This window comes from Felis catus, chromosome D3 (assembly GCF_018350175.1).
Source record: "Felis catus isolate Fca126 chromosome D3, F.catus_Fca126_mat1.0, whole genome shotgun sequence".
In the NCBI taxonomy this organism is placed as follows: Eukaryota; Metazoa; Chordata; class Mammalia; order Carnivora; family Felidae; genus Felis; species Felis catus.
In genome coordinates, this window is record NC_058379.1 from 76122906 (window position 1) to 76135626 (window position 12721).

Sequence of the window (12721 nt, forward strand, 5' to 3'; positions counted from 1 at the left end):
TTCGGTTGAATAGCTTTATTCTGGATCTCTCATTAACTACGGCTAAATCCAAAGACCTGGAAAAAGACAAGAAAGAAAAAAAAAAGAAAAAACAAACAAAAAGAAAGAAAAAAATAGCAAAACAAAGTGCAAACTAATAGGAGAAAAATGAGCTCTGGTCTCCAGGGTTGAGACAATGTGCTGTGGTGTTGTGGGGGCTGCACCAGCTACAGGGGGAAGGCGGGGATTTTTTCTTTGTGCTTGTCACATCTCAGTGGTCTTTATGAACATGAGAAAGCTTGAGAGGTTATGATTTCCTGCTTTATTTTCATTTAGACTTTCGAAAGAGGCTATACATTTTGTCCATCAAGAGAATGAAGACAGTCAAAAGAAACTTTTTTCTCCCCCTTGTCTCTTTGGGTTATGACCCAACAAGCTATGTACCATTCATGTAATTAATTTATTTAAATTAGTTTCTAGCACACAAATGTGTAGGATTTGGGTAATTATTTAATCGTCTTACTTTGATTTTACTCCTTGTACTTATTTATCAAACTATAGACCAACGGTGCATCAGAGATGCAAGCTTTCATTTAGAATTCTCTTGAAAGGTAGTTTGCTTTATAAAGCAGTGAAATTCTGTTACAGACAGGGAAGAAATACAGGTTACCAAAAAAAAAAAAAAAAAAAAAAAAGGAAAGAAAGAAAAAAATCAAGGTATTTTTCCTTCTTGAATTAACTCTGGAAATAGTTTAAATAGTGATTATTAAATTATTTAATTTAAGTTTGCAGCCCCACCTGGTAGCAGGCAAACTTCACCTTTTAATTATTGGGGCCCTCAGAGCCTTCCTATCGTAACTTATTTATTTAACTTATTCAGCATCTACAAAAGGTGCGCCGTATAGTTCATATTTTTTATTTAAAACAATAGAGAGCACTGCAGCTTGTTTGCTGTCAGAACAACAGAGCAAAGTGTGTGGACGAGCAGATGACTATTCAACCCGAACCTGTACATTCAGACCCTGCTTCACCAGCCTGGATTTCAGGGCGGCTTCACAGAAACTGGAAAAAATAAATTGAAAAGGTCGTAACAGCAAAAAGAGAGAAAACCCTTCCACTAGCTGCTTCCAAGAATGAACTCTGTGTGTGTGTGTGTATGTGTGTGTAAAACAACAAAACAAAAAAGGGAAAAAAAAAGCAGAAAAAAAAGGAAAAAAAAAGGAAAAACTTTCTATTTCTAGTGAGAACCAAAGAAGGCTACCTCACTGACTTTTTCCATTTGTAATTTTAATCGTGTTGAAGACACCAAAGATACCAAAGATTTCTTTCTCTGTGCGGTCTGCATTTTGCTTGTGCTCTTTTATAATTTTAACTATTCTCTCTGACGTATGGTATTTACAGCGGCTCAGATACCCCAAAGAAATAATTATCTATGTGACGGTGGCTGCTAATTTGGAAAGGGATATTTTCTGTGTTTCTCTCATTTGTTCGCTGTCCCCTGCACATGTTCAGATGCTGCTGTAATTGGATTCCTTAAATCCCAGTTTCAAATTGGTGAAGAAGGCTGGATGGAAGTGGCCTTCAGTGCTAGCCACGACCTCTGTCCCCGCTTTGGAGCTGTCACAGTAAAGATTTCTAATTCCTGAACCATAGAAATTCTAATCATTGAGGGGAAGAGCTGGAAGGGACCTTAGAAATCACATGGTCCAACCCCCAGGGGCCTGGAGGAGTGAAATATTTACCCAAGTCCAACAGCTGTCTGGAGGCAAAGCCCAGACGGGCCTCCTGCCCTCCTGTTCCAGAGCTGCACCCCCGGCTCAGTGCCACCTCTGCATGAGACGGGCCACATGGCAGCAGAGAGGAAGGTGGCAATCCCGTAGCCACGAGCGGAGCCTGGGGCTTGTCACTTAATGTTTTCACGCTGTGGAAGAAGCCACAGGTATTACAGCGTTTGTCCAGTTAAAATCTCAACGTGACGTCACCTATGATCAGTCGCTTGTAAAGGTGGTCGGTCTTGCGATATTAAAGCTCACAGAGGGGTTTTCACCCTGGTAGTGTGCATTGATCCGGGTGACCACTGTTGAACCTCTGCGTTACAAAATGTTGTATATATAAGCATTGAATTCAGCGAGAAGAGAAAGTTCATTCTTGGTCTGCTGAGTTTAATTATTATGGATATTTTTAGGTCATATTTATCAGGAAAGGGAATTTGAGCAGTACACGTGTGACACGGAAGGGGTTCGGCTTTTGGCCTCTTCCTCTTGATTTGTAGGTGTGTATACTTTGTTTCTAGGCCAGCTCTGTATTTCTGAGAAGTTTAAGCCTCACATCCTTGGATCCTTAAGGATTATTCATTGTAAATGAATGATGACCCTAAAGGTTCACAGGAATAGACAGGCCACTTTAAGAAACAATTGACTTGAAGTTGCTTCTCTCTTCCCTTCTTACTCATAAAATGAATTGGTCTTTTTAAATTTTCTTTTGGGTCCATTCAATGATTAAATCACCATTAAGATCCATTCATCAGAGTGATTTGTATGTTAGCCAAAGAATCATTCGCAGCTTTTGACCAGATGGGTTTTAGACATAGGCAAAGATCCCCCTTTAGTCTTTATGGCTCTTTATTGAGTACTAGTATTTCCCACTTCACATAATAGAGTTATGTTTGAGCTTTTAAAAAGACCACTAGGCAAAGAAGCTAAGAAGGGAAAAGACCAATCGGCTCATGTGTCCCACGCATCAAAAGACTGTAGCTAGTAGAAGGCAGACTGGCAGGCTAGGAGCCGCTTACCCCTTTCTGCAGTTTCCAATACAGATCTATTCGAAAGTCCTCTCCCGTCCAGACAAGCTCCAAGCTCCATCTTCCCCCATACAAGGCAAACTCGTAAGGCCTTCCTTCCATTTGGTTTTCTTCCCCAATTCCTATTAAAAATAGAATCCTCAGAATACCGGGGAGACATAAGAAAGAAGATCCGACGGTTGAGCAAGGGTGCTCCCCTAGAAGCAAACACCTTCTTCCCCAGCCTTCCTACCACCAACCCCCCACAAGAGGGAACCTAGAGAGAGCGACTGCAGCCTGAACACAGAAAACATCCCTCGACTGGCAGACCCCTCCTCAGCAACACCCCCGCCCCCGCCCCCAACCCCAGCCTCATGCTTCACTTGCAAAGTGTGACATAACCACGGGACGAGTGCCTTGCTTGAACCAAAGCAACGATTTAGCCAGTCTGGACCTCTCTGTGCTTTTTTTAATCCTTCCTGTGAATACCTCAGCTTCAACTGGGCCTCCATACGGTAAATTGGTGGGCTTATTGTACTGTGGTGCTTTGCAACGCAACCCTGCAAAGAACACGATTTGTACTAATACCAAAGGTTCTTTCTCTCTGTCTCCTCCTTCTGCCTCCCCCGTTCTTGTCCCTTTTCTAGTCCTTCATGGTTCCAAAGCTTTACTATGAACCTGGGCATGTTGGCAATGCAGACCGCGCAATTCCTTACCGAATTTTCTCAGATATACCTCATAGATAATAGTGTTTAGAGTAATGTTATTATAGCGTATGTAATAAATTATTCACTGTTTCTTTTGGTAACTGTGATTTAAAAAAAGAAAAAAAGAAAAAAAAGCTTTATACGTTTTAGGTTGTGCTTTTGTAATAGACAAAAAGGTGCGCTTAAAAAAAAATGTATGTTCTTTTTTTGTTCCCCCTTTGGATTTTATTTATTCTGGATTGGGGAAAGTTGCAGAATGAGCCCAAAGTTTACAGTTTCATATTTTGCTGAAGAAACAATCTGTGTTCATTTGCTCTGTTGAAAAAAAAAATTATTTTCTACATTTGTGCTACTTGGTCTGAACAATTAATTGTTCTGTGTTAACAGTGTAGTATTATAATTAGCAACTGCCAATCAGTGCTATAATTTTATGCATGAGGCTAAAACTTTAGCAGTGTGATGCATTGTGGTCTTAATAGCAACATTTTTCATTTTGAACTAGATCTTCCCCTTTGGTTCAATGGACTTTTTTTATGCATGGGCGCCCATCGTTTGTTAGCAATTGTGGAACAGTTGTGTATACATTAAACTGTGAAAATGTACACAGTTCAGCCTCAGACATTGGTAATATTGCTTTTATTGGGAGATGTCTCACCTCAAAAATGCGCTTACATCTGTTGGGATTTCAAAATGAGTCAGATGGAATCAAGTTCCAATTTTGCGAGAAAGGTCATTCCAAGTTTGAGTTACCAACTTGCATTCCACAAATTGGGATCCTCATGACCCAGCAGTATCACTGTATTTGAGAGGGGTCTGGAAACAAGCGCTGAAAAACAACTCTGCATTTTTAATGTCCTCGGAAAGGAGTCACTTTGGCTTTATGTTCATGACCTCGGACCTAACTGGCCTGTGTATTTGGAGATGTGAATTCATCCAGCCCTCGCCTCTCCTAGATCTCTGCCTGGGAATGGCCACTTTCTGCTTGGTTTCTTCTGGTATTTTGTGGTCAGGTCAGTTCTCGGTAGCAACTCAAATGGAGTCAATATCGGCAGTTACTCTCTGGCTTTGTTGTCCATTCTCCCGGACAACCCCACCAACTGTTCCAGTGATTTAGGCCAAAATGGCCATTTCTCAAAACACCACCTGTGCAGCCAAATCATGCTTCTTGCTCCCAAGAGTCAGAGGTGACTCTGTTTCCTGCCCAACGATTTTATGTTTGTCCTAAAGGGAGTATAAGAAGTTCTGAAACACAGTTTTGGGAAACCATCTTGGTTTAAACTCCCCAATTATCTGAGGCCGCTGTATCTCAAAAAGTATTTTGCAGTTGCAGTGGGTCGGGCAGACTTGTTCTTCCTTACATTTGGGGTCTGAAACTCATTCTCAAGTTTCATACCTATTTCCCAAATCAGTATGCTTGACATAAAGCCAAACCAACGGCCAAGCACACTTTATTCTGCGTAGGAGAGTGCAGTTAGGGAAACAGTGGTGGGAAAACAGCCATCTGCTATGCAAAATATCGGAAATCACCAACAGTGGAACATTCCTATTATTGGTCAACGAGAATTTGGGGGAATGCGCTTTCATCACCAATAGAAACAAGCATATTTTTTATTTGGCCTTATAAAGTAGCTTGTGATAATAAAAGCTTTGTAATATATCGTCTTTTTAATTTTTTCCCCGTATTAATTTGCCAAAGATGGGAATGGATAGAAGAATTTTCAGTTGGCTTTTGTAAGACAGTTAATGATTGTAATAGTGTTCAACCTTCCAGAAAGCTTTATATGTTCTTCTGCAATAAACCGAATCAATTGTTTGTTTCAGTGAAGTTCTCCTCACATGCGCAAACCCACAGATATCTTGGTGCAGATTTTGTAACATCTACAAAGTTCAAATGCATTTTCGATCCAAAGTAAACAGAGGAGTGTCTGAGACATGAGCGTGCCCAGCCCTTTGTATTACAAGCAACGCATGGGTCTTGCTCACTAGGATTTGCCAAGAAGACTTGTCTTACGAAACTCGAGGTATATTTTGTTATGCCATTTTATGTCCTTTTTTTTAAAAAAAAAAAAAAAAACTTTGTGGAAAGTGATATGTTGAATCAAGTGTAAGCTGAGTTTTCCAGACAACTGAAGTAGCTACATCGTGAATGTTATTTTGTTATTAAAAGGTTTTTACTCAATGCTTTGTGCCCGTGGACGTCCTTTCCTTGGAGACACAGAACTATGGAATTTCCTCAGCTCGGCCTGGATTCTGCTCCTGCTCTCATGGGGGAACGTGGCCATGGCCTGGAAAATTAAGGTCCTGGGCAAGAAGGTAGATTTGGGCTCTAGGAAGAGATCTCCTTGAGTGTCACTTTAAAGAGAGCTGGGCCAAGCTTGCTAACTTTATACTCTCTCTTTCTCTCTCTCTCTCTCTCAATGCCAGCACTTCTCTGAGATCCCTTGTCCTTGAGCACATGCCAGCATGAGAGCAGACCCCAATTCTTACAGGAAAGGCAAGGAAGAAAGAATAGCAATCCCCAATCTTCAATGGCCCACCAAGCACCCATCTTTCCCCAGGTGGAGCTCTGCCAGCCAAGGATGTGGGTGGCCCATCTGGTTGGCTTCCCCACCTTAACTACCGCAAAGCATACAGGTCCCACAGTCCAGTCGGGCTCTTTCCAACCAGAATCCCCCTTACCACTCTTCCTCCGCATCCTGGTTTAGTTATGCCATCCACTTTTGTCCACTTTTGCCGACAGTTATGTGGAAAACAAAGAAAAGGTATGAATGGGTTTTTCTGTCATTTTGTTTCTAATTCGTACTTCAGCTAGTCCCAGTTCTTTGATCTGGAAAAATACCAGAGAGAAAAGAACCCCTCACTGCCTCTTTGTGCCTTGCTGCTCTCTGAGGGGGCCATGCACATGCCCTGTGCTATTGATCTTTTGTAAGGGGCCGGCGGAACCACAGCAGTCAAACCAACCAGGACACGGCCCGCCAACGCGTACTTTATCTCTGCTTGAAAGTCCTATTTAAGAAGCTGTACAGCTTGGAGTTTCCTCCATCTTCCTCGCTTTGACTCAGTTTGGCATTTAGTTTCAGAGTCAGTTTGCTCTCTAGGAAAGTTTTTTTCAGATTATGACAGGGAGCCTGCTACCTAGGAAGAGAGGTGAAGTATTCAAAGGCTAGCTATTGGGTAGGGAGTCATACCCGGAACAGATACTTCCTTGAAGACAGAATACCATTTCCTTTCTTGACTATGCCACTTTGTGTCTAAATGGTGCCGGCAAACTTTTCACCACACAAGGTTGTAAGACGTCTGCCAAATTGGAATTCCTGAAAAAAGAAGACAACTTTCACGTTAACGAAATGGTAAGGAACATCTAAGTTTGGCAGGCAAGGACTGAGATAATGCAGGCATATTCTTGGTGCTGGGTTTTCTTCTAATCTAGATCGCCAACATCCAGATCTTATTTCCCCCCCTTCCTCCTGGAGCAGTTCAGGCTTTTCTCTCCCAGTCTAGGATGCCAAATAATTTTATGGGCAACAATAATAGGGACTGACCAACGTTTCAATTAGTTCTCTTGAGACTTCATCCTTTGCTTTTCTCCAAGAAAGTGTTTTCCTGGACTGCTGAGAAAGAGCTGGCCAATTTTTTTCATCTTTCCTATTCGCATATTTCTACCCAAATTAACATTTTATTAGTACAGGTACAATAGATTCTTTCTTGGTCAATGAATTCTTACTAGAGAAGCTATCCTTCCCCCAAAGTGAGTGAGAACAAGTTCCAATGTCTTTTCTTTCATGGGCTTTTGTTCTCAGGATTGAGTGAGTCCTGGCTGTTTTCTCACTTTAGGCCCTGATCTCAAATGTGTTTATTTTGGGTACCAAAAAGACGTTTTAGTATCACATGCTGGCCTGTGGAGCTTGAATCCTTTCTTGCAATCTGTTGGTTGCTTTGTGGTTTTAAAGGTGACTAAGATGAGGGAAGGGAGGAAGAGGAAAAGAGAGAAGAATTTGCCCCAGCTCTATTTAAAGTTTTGAAATGTAAAGAGACTTGTTAAGCCATGGGAAAATGGCTGTAGAGGGTTAACACTCCCCTCCCTCATTCGGAGCCGTGTTCTGCCACACGACTCACAGGTCAGCTCTTCTAGAAATCCAGCCTTGTTGTAGAAACCCAGCTACCTTTCATAGACCTCTATCCAGATCCAAGATGACAAGAAATCAAAGAGTCATGTGCACACCTCTTGTTCTGTTTTCCTGATTTTTCAGATATTATCTCCAAGAAAATCACAGAGGAAAGCTTTACACTTTATTGGTCAATCCTTTTGACATCGCTTCTCAGATTTAAAATCGGTAAAACATACCCCTAAAACTTGAACTCCTTTTTATTTTGAAAAAGAAAACCCACACACTAGTTAATCCACATTCTTATTTTCTTTACACCCTGAGCTATATTTCCAAAGCATATTCTATCCCCGATTTTGCCCCATCTCAGACATGTTAAGTCGGAATGTGCTGAAAGATTTTCCAGGGATGGTCAACAGGGTATATGTTCAGTGGCTGCCCTGAAATCCTGGTGGGGGTGAGGATCACACACCATTATCGAGGGGCTGCTCACCCCTTGATAAGCTCCCAATCCTTTGAAAGATTTCTTTGAATGTTAACTGCATTTTCAATTTTGCTCATTTCCCACTCTGATGTTTTGTCCACAACATTGCTTACACTGGATTCTTTCTATTTTTATTCCTATCATTAAATGGTAGTGCTGTAAATTCTGCAATTAATGTCAAATAAACTGCTTTCATTCATTGACCATGGCTCAGTTGGCTTCTTTCTCTTTCCATGGAAAGGATTAAGCATCCTTCCCCTATCGCATCCCATCATGGTTTCATAAAGAACAGTAAAGTTGCTCTGCTTTAAAGATTGCAACTTCTTTACCTCTGACAGGACGCAAGACACATTTCAGAATTAACAAATCTGTCAACCGTGTTATCAACCATAAAGGTTTGGGGATGCCCTGTAAAGACTGTCTTATTCTTAACCCATTAAAACATTAGAGATGACCTATCCTAACCTTGTCCTTATACAGATTCCATTTGAGGTTGCATGTGGTGAATTAAAAAGGGGATCCCTTTATTGTCACCATATGGAAGAATGAAAACAAACAAATTTGGAGCCAGAGACCTCATATGGAATTTAGGCTCTGACATAAATTATATAGTTTTCAGGAAGTCACTTACACTCTCTGGGCTTCAATTTCTCCAACAAGGTTAAGGTTAGGATAGGTTATATCTGAAGCCCTTTACATCTCTGTCAAGAGCTTTTGAAGATATTTATATTTTTGGCATAGGTCATATCTTGGCATATTATTTTTTAAATTTAATGAGTTACAGAGTTCTTTAATCCATTTTAAACTTAAATATCCCCAAGCGGCAAAGGAGTTCCACTGGACCTTTGGTCTAAATGAAAAACCCACTTATAACCCAGCCCATGAAGCAGTTAGTGCCTTTATCTAGGCTAGTGGTTTTCAATTCTGGATACATTAGAATGACCTAGAGAACTTTTAAGATATACTGATACTGAGGTTCATCCCAGACCAATCAGATTTGACGGGGTGGACCCCAAATACTTATGTATCGGTTAGCTTTTGTCCTATAACAAACCGCTCTGAAACACAATGACTGGAAAAAAAAAAAAAACCACAACCACGTTCATGGGACACCTGGGTAGCTCAGCTGGTTAAGCGTCTGACTTTGGCTCAGGTCATGATCTGGCCGTTTGTGGGTCTGAGACCTGCATCGGGTTTTGTGCTGACAGCTTGGAGCCTGAAGCCTGCTTCAGATTCTGTCCCTCTCTGTCTCCCTGTCTCTCTCTCTCTCTCTCTGCCCCTCCCCCACTCATGCTGTTTCTCTTTCTCTCTCAAGAATAAACATTTTAAAAAATTAAAAAAAAAAAAACAAACCATGTTCAAACACACATACACACTCAAGCAAGCCACCATGTTGGCTGCCAATTTGGACTGGTCTCAACTGGGTGTCTCTTCTCGTCTTGGCTGGCTCATGTATCTGCCTGTCAGCTCCCCAGGGGGACCGGCTCGGACCCGCCCAGATTCACAGGGAGAAGAGTGAAAAGAGACTCTAGGTCTTGATGGGAAGAAGTGCACAATCACATTGCCAAAGGAGGAGTGAAAAACATGCACTTTTTTTTTTTTTGCAATCTTCTATAATCTATACGTTTTAAAGTTCTCCTAGAGACTCTAAACGAAGGTCCAGCCAAATTTGTACAACACTACTGTAAAGCCTACTGGCTCTCCTTTTTTTTATTTTTTCACAACTCCAACCCTAATCTGTGCCCACTCTTTCAAATACCTTTACTGTATAGCTTGGACTCATTTTATAAGAAAACTATTTACAACTTCCAAACTTGTAGTGCAGGTTATCACCTGTAGGCTGACTTTACAGGATTGAAAAAATCTGCCCAAACACAATGATTTAGATGCTTGTTTTGTTGGTAAATGAACTACCAGCCTCAGCTGCTGGTATCTGCCCACTATTCCATGTGCAGGGCTGGTGGGAAGCCCTGGGAAGGCAGGAGCTGTGCACGGAGCTCTTCCTGCTAGAATACTCTGGAGGAATTCTGGGCTACCTCAGGCACATGCAGGGAAGAGCACTGGGCCAAGCACGACCTTGGGGCCAATCATGGAGATCTTGAAATAGCATGGCCTTTGGTTCTAAGATGGAATCCTTCTTATCTGCTATCGGCATCTTTCTTCCCCAAATGACATGCCCTTATTTATTCAGGCTTCTGGACAAAGAAGACCATCTTAGAGAACAATAAACATGTCTAAACTAGATGATCACCAAAACCTCTTCTACCTCTGCTATCTTCTGCCTTGAATAATCCATCACTGTTACTCAGAAAGTTAAACAGTGGCTAAAGCTGGGAAGTTTCAAGTCTCAAAGATGTCTGGTCTCACTTTAGCCTCATCAGGACAGAGAAACAAAAGAAATTTGTGATGTAGGTGGACCCTTTGATTGACCCTTTGGATTGGACTCATTGGAGGGAAATACTTTCTGTTTTGGGAAGCTTGTTGACACGAGGCCATCTGTCGAGACTTTGGTTGGAGTCATTTGATGGGAAAGGGTATCCTTAAGTCAAATACCCAAAATTATTTTTTTAAGTTTATTTATTTTTGAAAGAGACAGAGACAGTGCAAGCAAGGGAGGGGCAGAGAGAGAGGGAGAGAGAGAGAATCCCAAGCAAGCTCCACACTGTCAGTGCCGAGCCCAATGCGGGGCTTGAACCCACGAACTGTGAGATCATGACCTGAGCCAAAACCCCGAATGAACCACCCAGGGGCCGCCAAAATACCCAAAAGTATTAGCCACAGTCCTTACAAATCCCTTCTCTTACTTTTATCTGTTCCCTGGACTCTTTAATGGGGCGATTTTTAAGAAGGGAAAGTACTTGTGAAAGGAAAAGAAAAAGCAGGAACAAATTCCTGGAGACCTATCAAGCAGGAGGAAACACTGGTCAGTCCACAACTGTTCATGGAGAATAATTATTTCTGGAAGTAAAAATAATGGTGGCAGCCAACCCTGGAAGCACTCACTAGGCTGTCACCTCCATAACCCTCCTTCCTTGCAGTACATGGCAACCTTGTGCAGAAGGCTGGGGCAGGGACCGTCATGCTACATGAGGCTACGTGGGTAGAACCAGAGTAAGTGGTAACACCAGCATCCGGACCCAGACATCAGAACTGACCCCCTTGGACCTAGTCATTCAGTGTTGTATGTACCACAGGGACCGGAGATTCGCGTGGCACGCTTTCTCTGGTTGCAGCGATAAAACATACACCATGAAATCACTATGTCTATGGAGTCATCTCTGCTAGATGCCAAATAAATGGCACAAACAATCAAAAACTGCCCAGAATTCAGAAGAAATGGGGATCACCCCAAACTGGGCTGCTCAAAAAAAGGCCTCTCTCGCCTCATGTAGGTTTCTAAGTACTACATTTTCTTAACACATTCATCAGCTGAGCACCACTCAAGCGTGGCCAAGTAATCTGGATTTGGAGGAAGAGATAACATCCCTCTCCCCACATAACCAACCTCAAATGCACAGTATGCTCTTCACATGATTAATATTTAGATGTCTGCATCATGTTTCCATTTTTACTTTAGCTCTCGCATGGGAGGGAAACCAGGGTTTTGAGTCAGAAGATCTGAACTTAGGCGCCAGGTCCACCTCTTGCTAACATAGGCAAGTCACTTAAATTCTCTGATCTTCAATTTTCCTATCTACTGGGCATAAGAATATGACAATGTGCTACTGTCCCGCCTAGTTGGCAAAGTTATTGCGAACATCAGGCAGCGTGATAGGTATGGATGTGAGCTATTGAAGATAGCTATCATTTCATAAAAATAGAAGTCTGAGGCTCAGAGAGGTTAGGTAACTTGCCCTGGACAACACTAGTGGAGCTAGGATATTTGAGCCCAGGACTATCAGTTTCAAAGCCCACCTGAAAATGCCTATTTAAACGTGGATTCCCCAAGGAAAGGAGAGCCATGTTGTGGCATCTGTACAAGTGCATACCTGTAAATACCACGTCATAAGACGTTACTTAACAATTAGCCCCGACAATAGAAGTGTAACTAGTAGAATACATTTGCTTGTTCTTTTTTTTTAAGTTGTTTTTTTTTTTTTTTTTTTTTTTTTGAGAAAGACAGAGATGGTGCAAGTGGGGGAGGGCAGAGAGAGAGGGAGACAGAGAATCCCAAGCAAGCTCCGCCCTGCTGGCTCAGAGCCCAACACGGGGCTTGAACTCACAAAATCCTGACCTGAGCCGAAACCACGAGTTGGACACTTGACTGAGCCCCTAAACTCACTTGTTCTGCCCTGCAAGAACTATTCATAAAAATTGTCATGAATTGACTAAGCCAGTTTGGTCCTATACAAAATTTGGGTTCTTTGTGGTTGCTAATCATAGCCACCCAAAGTCTTTGAGATGGGCAAAAGTTATCTACATCCCCCAAACTCCCTGTCAGATTTTAAAGAAAGTGAGTCTAAGACCAAATACTGCCACATAGGAGAATTTAACCAATTCTATTGAGCAAATTAGTCACTACGCTACGTATATTACCTGCTGTATAACCTCAACAAAGTCTGAGTTCTCTTACAGGGACCTCTATCCATATTCTAGACAGACCCAGCAACATTCCAGAGGCAGGCTTTCGTTAGCCCTTGGGCAGCATCAGACAAAAAGCAACTTC

At 42.0% G+C, this 12721-nt stretch overlaps 1 long non-coding RNA gene across 7 annotated transcripts in view; it reads right to left on the reverse strand.

The window, feature by feature from the left end:
* Positions 1-879: 879 nt before the first annotated feature.
* The window catches only part of LOC109493473, a 48090-nt gene continuing 36248 nt past the window's right edge, over positions 880-12721 (reverse strand). For 4 of the 7 annotated variants that reach the window (XR_006588446.1, XR_006588445.1, XR_006588447.1 and 1 more), the window contains 2 exons: positions 6654-6779; positions 880-2901 (listed from right to left, as the gene is read on the reverse strand). This is a non-coding gene — a long non-coding RNA (uncharacterized LOC109493473). Of the gene's footprint in view, positions 2902-6144; positions 9044-12721 lie in introns of those variants that run through there. The other 3 variants (XR_006588448.1, XR_002147732.3, XR_006588444.1) reach the window with 3 other exon arrangements.